The sequence below is a fragment of the Myotis lucifugus genome, unplaced genomic scaffold (genome assembly GCF_000147115.1).
Source record: "Myotis lucifugus unplaced genomic scaffold, Myoluc2.0 scaffold_7911, whole genome shotgun sequence".
Taxonomy (NCBI): domain Eukaryota; kingdom Metazoa; phylum Chordata; class Mammalia; order Chiroptera; family Vespertilionidae; genus Myotis; species Myotis lucifugus.
In genome coordinates, this window is record NW_005878959.1 from 1 (window position 1) to 7,310 (window position 7,310).

The 7,310-nt window shown below is 36.2% G+C and overlaps 1 long non-coding RNA gene across 1 annotated transcript; it reads left to right on the forward strand.

The window, feature by feature from the left end:
* The first annotated feature begins 688 nt into the window (after positions 1-688).
* Positions 689-5,598, forward strand: LOC106696056. Its single transcript, XR_001346976.2, has 4 exons — positions 689-745; positions 1,374-1,454; positions 4,891-4,962; positions 5,522-5,598. It is a non-coding gene; the product is annotated as an uncharacterized LOC106696056 (long non-coding RNA).
* Positions 5,599-7,310: the final 1,712 nt, after the last annotated feature.

The following is a 7,310-nucleotide window of genomic DNA, read 5'->3' on the forward strand; positions in this document are numbered from 1 at the left end:
AATTAATGGAAATAAGACTGTCAGTTATAGACAAGAGATGGTGTTTTCAAATAAAAATCCAGTACCATGTTGTTTTCTGTTGTCCCACCACTGTACAACTGAAGCCATTAAATTCATAGGTATTAAAGCAATGTAAAATAAGAAATGAATTTCTATTAACATAATAGAAAGTATCATTCAGAATTAGTTCAAAGTTCTGTATTAATTAGAGCAGTCACTTCCTTTCAAGTTATATGAAAAGATGTCTTTTATTTCTTCTGGTATTGAATTTGCCTAGAAAAAACAGAAAGAAACCAGGAAGGTGTGTAGATGTGAGACTATTTCTTTTAATGTTAGACATTTATAAATATACAAAAAGTTATAAACTTTGAGCTCATAATCTAAATTTTATGAGACCACAAATGGTCCTCTAGTCAATTCTTCTGCTCTCAGGAAAGATTTCCTTCAAAATCTATCAAGATCTATAGTTTATGTTGTATTAATGAAGATCATGAAGGTGAGACTCTTAAGAGAGATGAGGGCAGTGTAAGGGGTTCTGGGTGGTTCAAATTACAATTCTTAAGGTTTAGAGTTTAGACTAAAGCTGCGTATTCAATATCATTCTAACCTCTACCAGTTATTCCTACTAGTTAGATATCTAATAGCTAATTGAGGCATTATTTTCTTTTTCTAGAGACTTATCCTGCAATAACATAGAATTTATTGAAAGGAATGCGTTTGAATCACTACCTTTTTTACAATATATGTAAGTTATAAATATAACTTCATTGTGTTTAGAAATTTTATAAAATTTAATTGTAAACCTCTTTGTTATTTAAAATTTTATGAGTAGAAAGCTACTAAAGTTATGTAGCAAATCCTTTTTGTTTCTAGTACAGATTAGTGTGAGAATTCTCTCACATTCAGAATGAACCATTCTATAGCAGTGGTTCTCAACCAGGGTGATTTTGTACCAGGGCAGTTGGCAATAGCCAAAGAGAGTTTTAGTTGTCAGAACTGTAGATTTGCTACTGGCACCTAGTGGGTAGAGGCTAGAGTTGTTGTTCAACATACTATAAGGCACAGGTCAGCCCCCCCCCCATAATAAAAAATTATCTAGCCCAAAATGTCAATAGTGTTGAAGTTGTGTATCCCTATTCTAGAGAAAGATCAATTAATTATTTCTTGAGCCCTTACTGTTTTGTATATAATGCATGGCATGTATAAACATGAAAGCATAAATCATAAGCAAATATCTCTCACAGTGAGATTTACTTAGTGTACAGTGGGATAATTGTGGTTTTATTATATGTAAATTAAAATTACTGCTAAAAGCTAAATGATCTGAAAGAATTATTTTTCTCTCTTCTTTTGCTTGTGTCTTTCTTTTGTAGAAATCTTGGTTGCAATTCAATCACAAAAGTGAACTTTGGAACATTTCAAGCCTCACATGGAATGCAGTTTTTACACAAGTTGTAAGTGAAATAGAAGATGAACACAGGAGAAAGCTATGTGTAAAAACATCATACAGTGATTGGTTGGCTGGGTATAAGCTCAGTTTGAACTCTTTTTGAAAAGTATGGCTTAAGAGCCCTTCTTTTTTTTTTCAAATGAGGAAACTAAGGTACAAAGAGGTCAAGAGACTTGTCTAACTCATATATGGCATGCTCTGTTTTCTCCAGAACTAACCTTTGGCATGTGCAATACAAGGTACCACGCACATAACATTCAAAGTATCACTGTCATGGGAATCCCGGTATTGCTTCTGCTCCGATATATGAATGGTCCTTGAAATTCCACTTCTGAATTTGACTTTGATTCCTGCTCATGTGCAAAGTTCCTAACTGCTCATATGTATGCAACATAGAACTGCAAGAATTAAGTTTCGCTCAGAGTTCTCCAGGGAGCAAAAGATGTGGATGCTTCCTCATGAGTCTCTTAAGTGGTAAAGCAGAAAGAATTCCTTAAAAGCTGCCACAGGGCACAGCTCTTCCCAATTAGAACATTAGTTTTCAGAACCTCTATACCTCTGAAGTGAATTGTCTGTGGCAATGGGAATCTTTGAAGTAAGGGAGAATATGCTGTTTAAGTTGTGGTGTGAAAAAATATTCATAAAGAAAATACATAGCTGTAGCCTCATTCCAATTTCTTACCTGACTACTCCTCAGTAAGAAGTGTGGGTTTTATTCCCTTTCAGCTAGAAACTTCTGTGATTTCTCTGTGACACAAACAAATCATAGTGGGTATGTTCAGTGGCCTGAAAAGGATTTTAGACTCAAGATGAATATTGTGTTCCAATCTTGTCTTTGGAAAAGACTGTCTTACTGTCTTGTGGTATAGAAATCTAATTTCACACAATTCATTACGGGTTAGATGCGGGTGTTCAGGATGTGCCAAGCTGGATTGGCAGTTCCTGCAGATGCCCATCTGTAGCGGCCTCCATCTTCTCTCATTAATGTGATGATGCCTCACTTGGGGAAAGAGCACGGACAGCCAGTTTTCCTTTGGTCAATGCATTAGAGAGCACGCTCATTACGTCCCTACACCAAGAGGTTTTGGTAGCATCAATACAATGTTGAAAACTCACCACCTTTACTAAGCATTGTGTAATACTGAGAGTCTCCTATAAGAATCTGAGTTTCATTATAGTTATGAAGGTAGTACAGGGGGGAAAAAACAAACAAAAATTGTGGAATCTCAGTTGAAAAAAATTCAGAAACAGTGTCAGCATGTACTAATTGCTGGGGGTACAAAGAAGAATTGGACAGGGACTTTATCCCCAAGAACTTTATACTGGAAGGAGTAAGGTGGATGTTGATGGGAAAACATACGAGAGCCTTGCCAGCATCTTTACAGCAGGGTAACAAGATAGGAGGGAGACAAAACGGGGACTGGGTGATGTGTCAAAAAAGGTTTGTAACAGAGTAGGCACCAATTTGTTTGTCTTGAGTTTCTGGGTTCATCTTAAATGACAGAAAAGTCAATGAAAGAATCAGAGCTAGCTGATGTTAGAAATAAATTAATACCCCTATCTTGTGATTTGAATAGAGCTGTAGTTCTAAAACTAACTCATAGTACTTTCAAAAGGTTGTCAGAAACCATAAGTGTGTGCTGGAGGCTGGGCTCCTTTGTTTTGGGCCAAATCTTATGGACAAAACTCACTTGCTTCAGGAAACATTTGCCATAGTGAGATATAAACTAAATTGCATCTTTTCCCAAGTCATTTTTTCATCTATATAATATATTGCTGGTGTTTTATAAGTTGAAAGAATATTTTCCCCTGCAATAAATAAGTTTGTAATAAGTGTGAGATGGATTTATCATGAATTGAATGAAGCTTAAGCTTCAGGGTTCTTCACTTGCATAAGTCCCTTCCAAGTTCTAGCAAGTTGGAGGGGCCTGTCACTTTTCATATTCACAATTTGCATATTTTTATTAGGATTTCCCAAAACAGATGAGGTTCAGTCTTCACAAAACCTTGATTCACCCCTGGTTTTCAGGTAATTATATTTCAGTAAGTTTATTGAGTGAAATCTGTTATTGACAGACACTGAATGAACAAGTTAACAGTGTGGTAAAGAGTCCATTTTGGATCTGAAATCCACCTCAGAGACATGCTGAGTGTATTAATAAAGTAACACTTTTTGAATGGTAGTCATAAGCCTATTCCTTTCAGATAAAATCAGGAATTAAATATATTATGGAAAACCAGCAGTGGTTGATAATCCTAAATGTTAAATCTACTTATTTTTTCTGACTTTAAAGTGCTTCTCCTTCATTCACCTACATAGGTCCAGACTGATGGCTTATTTTAGTTCATTCCATTCTGCTTTCTGTGGTACTGGGGCTGTGGGCTGTTTTTCATGGTTACCCCAGGGATGGAGAGCAAAGCTCTAGGATGAGTTAAAGCAACACAGATCACTGTTCTTACAGAAAGCAATAATTTCTCTTGACTAAATGTTCCCTGGATTCCTCCAAGCCTGATGGCTAAATTTACAGTTTGAAAAAGTTGATTCTGACCATTTTTTGCCAGTTGTTTTGTAGGGATGACTTACTTCACCGTTTTCACTGATTTGCCCACAACATGGTTTTAAATTTCTAAAGTCTCAATGACTCTAAGCTAGTTAAATATTTAATCATGGCCGATCATTAGGAAACAGGAATAAAAAGAAAAAGAATGTAATTCTCATAGAGGCTGTCCCAGATGGGTACATGAAATTTGAAAAGGGATTTCTATATCTAGTGATCTCAGAATTAAGGTTAAAGTAGCAGCTATTTTAAAACCCCTCTTCTTAATGGGGCTTAAACATGGGTTTTAAGGTCAGAACTGAGTTCAAATTCCAGCTCTGCTTTTTACTAGCTTGACAACCTAGGACAACTTATATAACCTCTCTGTGCCTCAGATTCCTCATTTGTAAAACGGGGTAATAACATATATCAATAAAGTTATTGTGAGGATTAAATATGAAATGTTCATTACAGATGCCCAGTAGCCTAATAGATATTAGCTGTAATAATCATCTTTATAATAGTCTGCAAAAGTATACTAATGACTTTAGAGTAGTTAACCTAAAGACAGATTTTCTTTTCTTCTTGTTTTTTGTCTTGTTTTACTTGTATGTTTTATAGAATTGAGAAGAACATTTATTTCAGCATTGGGAATAAAAATTTGTGTCAATTAACAAATTTGTTCATTTTTATTGATATATAATCAAAGTGTTATTTATTTATTAAACAAACATCTATTAAATACCTAGTAAATGTGCCCTGGCCTGTTTGGCTCAGTGGATAGAGCATCGGCCTGCGGATTGAAGGGTCCCAGGTTTGATTTCAGAGTTATCATGAATGAATATAAGCTTTCATGGCACTTACTGAAAATGCAGACAGTTTTAATTCTATTGCATTTTTCAGAATCCTCAATCGTAATCCTCTGACAACCGTTCAAGATCCATATCTTTTTAATTTGCCAGCATTGAAATATTTGTAAGTATTGCAACAATTTCGTGGCTCATGAGATGATTTCTGCTCTTTCTTACTTTCATCCAAGATTAAATATTTTGCATTTTGATTAAAAAGTCATAATTTAAATTTTAACTAGGTTATTGAAAATGACTATTAGCACAGAAAAATGATAAAGACTGTACAAGAGCAACACAGCCAGGAGAGGAAGGGAGCAGTGTTGAACAACACGTTCAGACATGAAACATGCAGATGCATGTAGAAGTACCATTGATCTCAGAAAGAAAAAAGGAATAAGTTGTACATTACATGTATATTTTAAAAAGAATAATCAAGTTGTGGTTGCAATTGAGAAAGACAAATAGGATAATGGTAAAAAGAATAAACACAGATTGTACTGTTCACCAAAGTAATTAATTTGATGATGCAAATAAATTTAAATTTCTTCAAGAAGAGCTCTCAGAAAATATCACCTATGGCAAATAAATTCTTGAGTTGGCTTGACAGAGAAGCCAGAATTGAAGTTGATATAGAATTGTTGTCTTTGGGTTCATATCATGCATGTTTGGTCCTTCTCCTTCAGAGACATGGGAGCAACCCAAGTGTCATTTACAACAGTTGATAACATCCTCAAGATGACCCTTACACTGGAAAAACTGTAAGTTGGTTTTTCTTTTACTTATTTTCACTTAGTTACTATTTTAGGTTTGCTTTACTATTTTTGTAAGTCAGGTTTATTGAGGTATAATTTTTATTAAATAAAATTCACTCTTTTAACCCTGGCCAGTGTTTTTTAATGGTAAGAGCATTGGCCCCCACACTGAAGGGTCTCAGATTTAATATCCAGTCCAGAGCATGTACCTGGGTTGCAGGTTTGATCCCTGGCCCTGGCTGGGTGCCTGCAGAAGGCAACCAATCAATGTGCTTTTCTCATATCAATGTTTCTCTCTCTCCCTCTCCCCTCTCCCCACCTTCCCTCCCTTCCACTTTCTCAGAGGAAAAAAAATCAGTGGAAAAAATATCCTCGGGTGAGGATTAACAAAAATAAAAAAATCACTTTTAAAGTGTACAGTTTAATGAGTTTTGGCAACTGTGTAGTTTTGATCAATGTACCGCCATCACATTAGAGATACAGAACACTTTTGTCATCCCATAAAGGCTCCTCATATTTCTTTGCAGTCAGTTCTTCCTCCCACCACCAGCCCCTGGTGAGCACCAATCTGATTTTTGTCATTATAGCCTTGCCTTTTCCAGGATGTCTTATAAATGAAATCATGTAGAGTGTAGCCCAGCAGTTCTCAATCTGTGGGTTGCGACCCCTTTGGGGGTCGAACGACCCTTTCATAGGGGTCTCCTAAGACCATCGGAAAACACATATAATTACATATTGTTTTTATGATTAATCACTATGCTTTAATTATGTTCAATTTGTAACAATGAAAATACATCCTGCATATTTACATTACGATTCATAACAGTAGCAAAATTACAATAATGAAGTAGCAACAAAAATAATTTTATGGTTGGGGGTCACCACAACATGAGGAACTGTATTAAAGTGTTGTGGCATTAGGAAGGTTGAGAACCTCTGGTGTAGCCTTTTGTATTTGGCTTCTTTCATGTAGCATAACCCCCTTTTTAAAATAAATGTATACATGTTGCTGCATCTATTAGTAGCACTTTACTTTTTATTGCTGCATAGTATTCTAATTGTGTGTATACACCAGTTTGTTTATGCAGTCATCAGTTAATGGATATTTGACTTGTTCCTAGTTTTTTGGTTTTTAAGAATAAAGCTGCTAAAAACACTCACATGGCCCAGCTGTGAGTGACTCAACGGTTGAGAGTCAACTTATGGGTCAGTGGGTCATGGTTCAGTTCCCAGTCAAGGCACATGCGTAGGCTGTGGGCTTGCAACAGGCAGCTGGCCAATGGTTCTATCTCATCATTGATGTTTCTATCTCCCTCTTCCTCTCTGAAATAATATATATATATTCTAAAAGATTAAAAATAAAAACACTCACATACAGGTCTTTGTGTAAAAATACATTTTCATTACTTTGGGGTAAAATACCTACGGTGGGGTTGCTGCATCATATGCTGAGTACATATTTAATTAGTTAAGAAACTGCTAAACTGTGTTCTAAAGTGGTTGTACCATCTTGCCTTACCACCAGCAGTAGATGAGAGCTGCAATTGCTTCACATTTTCACCTGACCTATATATTTCTCTTAGAGGCCCAGTGCACGAAATTCATGCACGGGGTGGGGGGGGGGGTCCCTCAGCCCAAACTGTGCGCTTTCGCAGTAGGCCTAAGCCATCAGTTGGACATCCCGTAGTGCTGCCATGGAGGCAGGAGAGGCTCCCGTCAC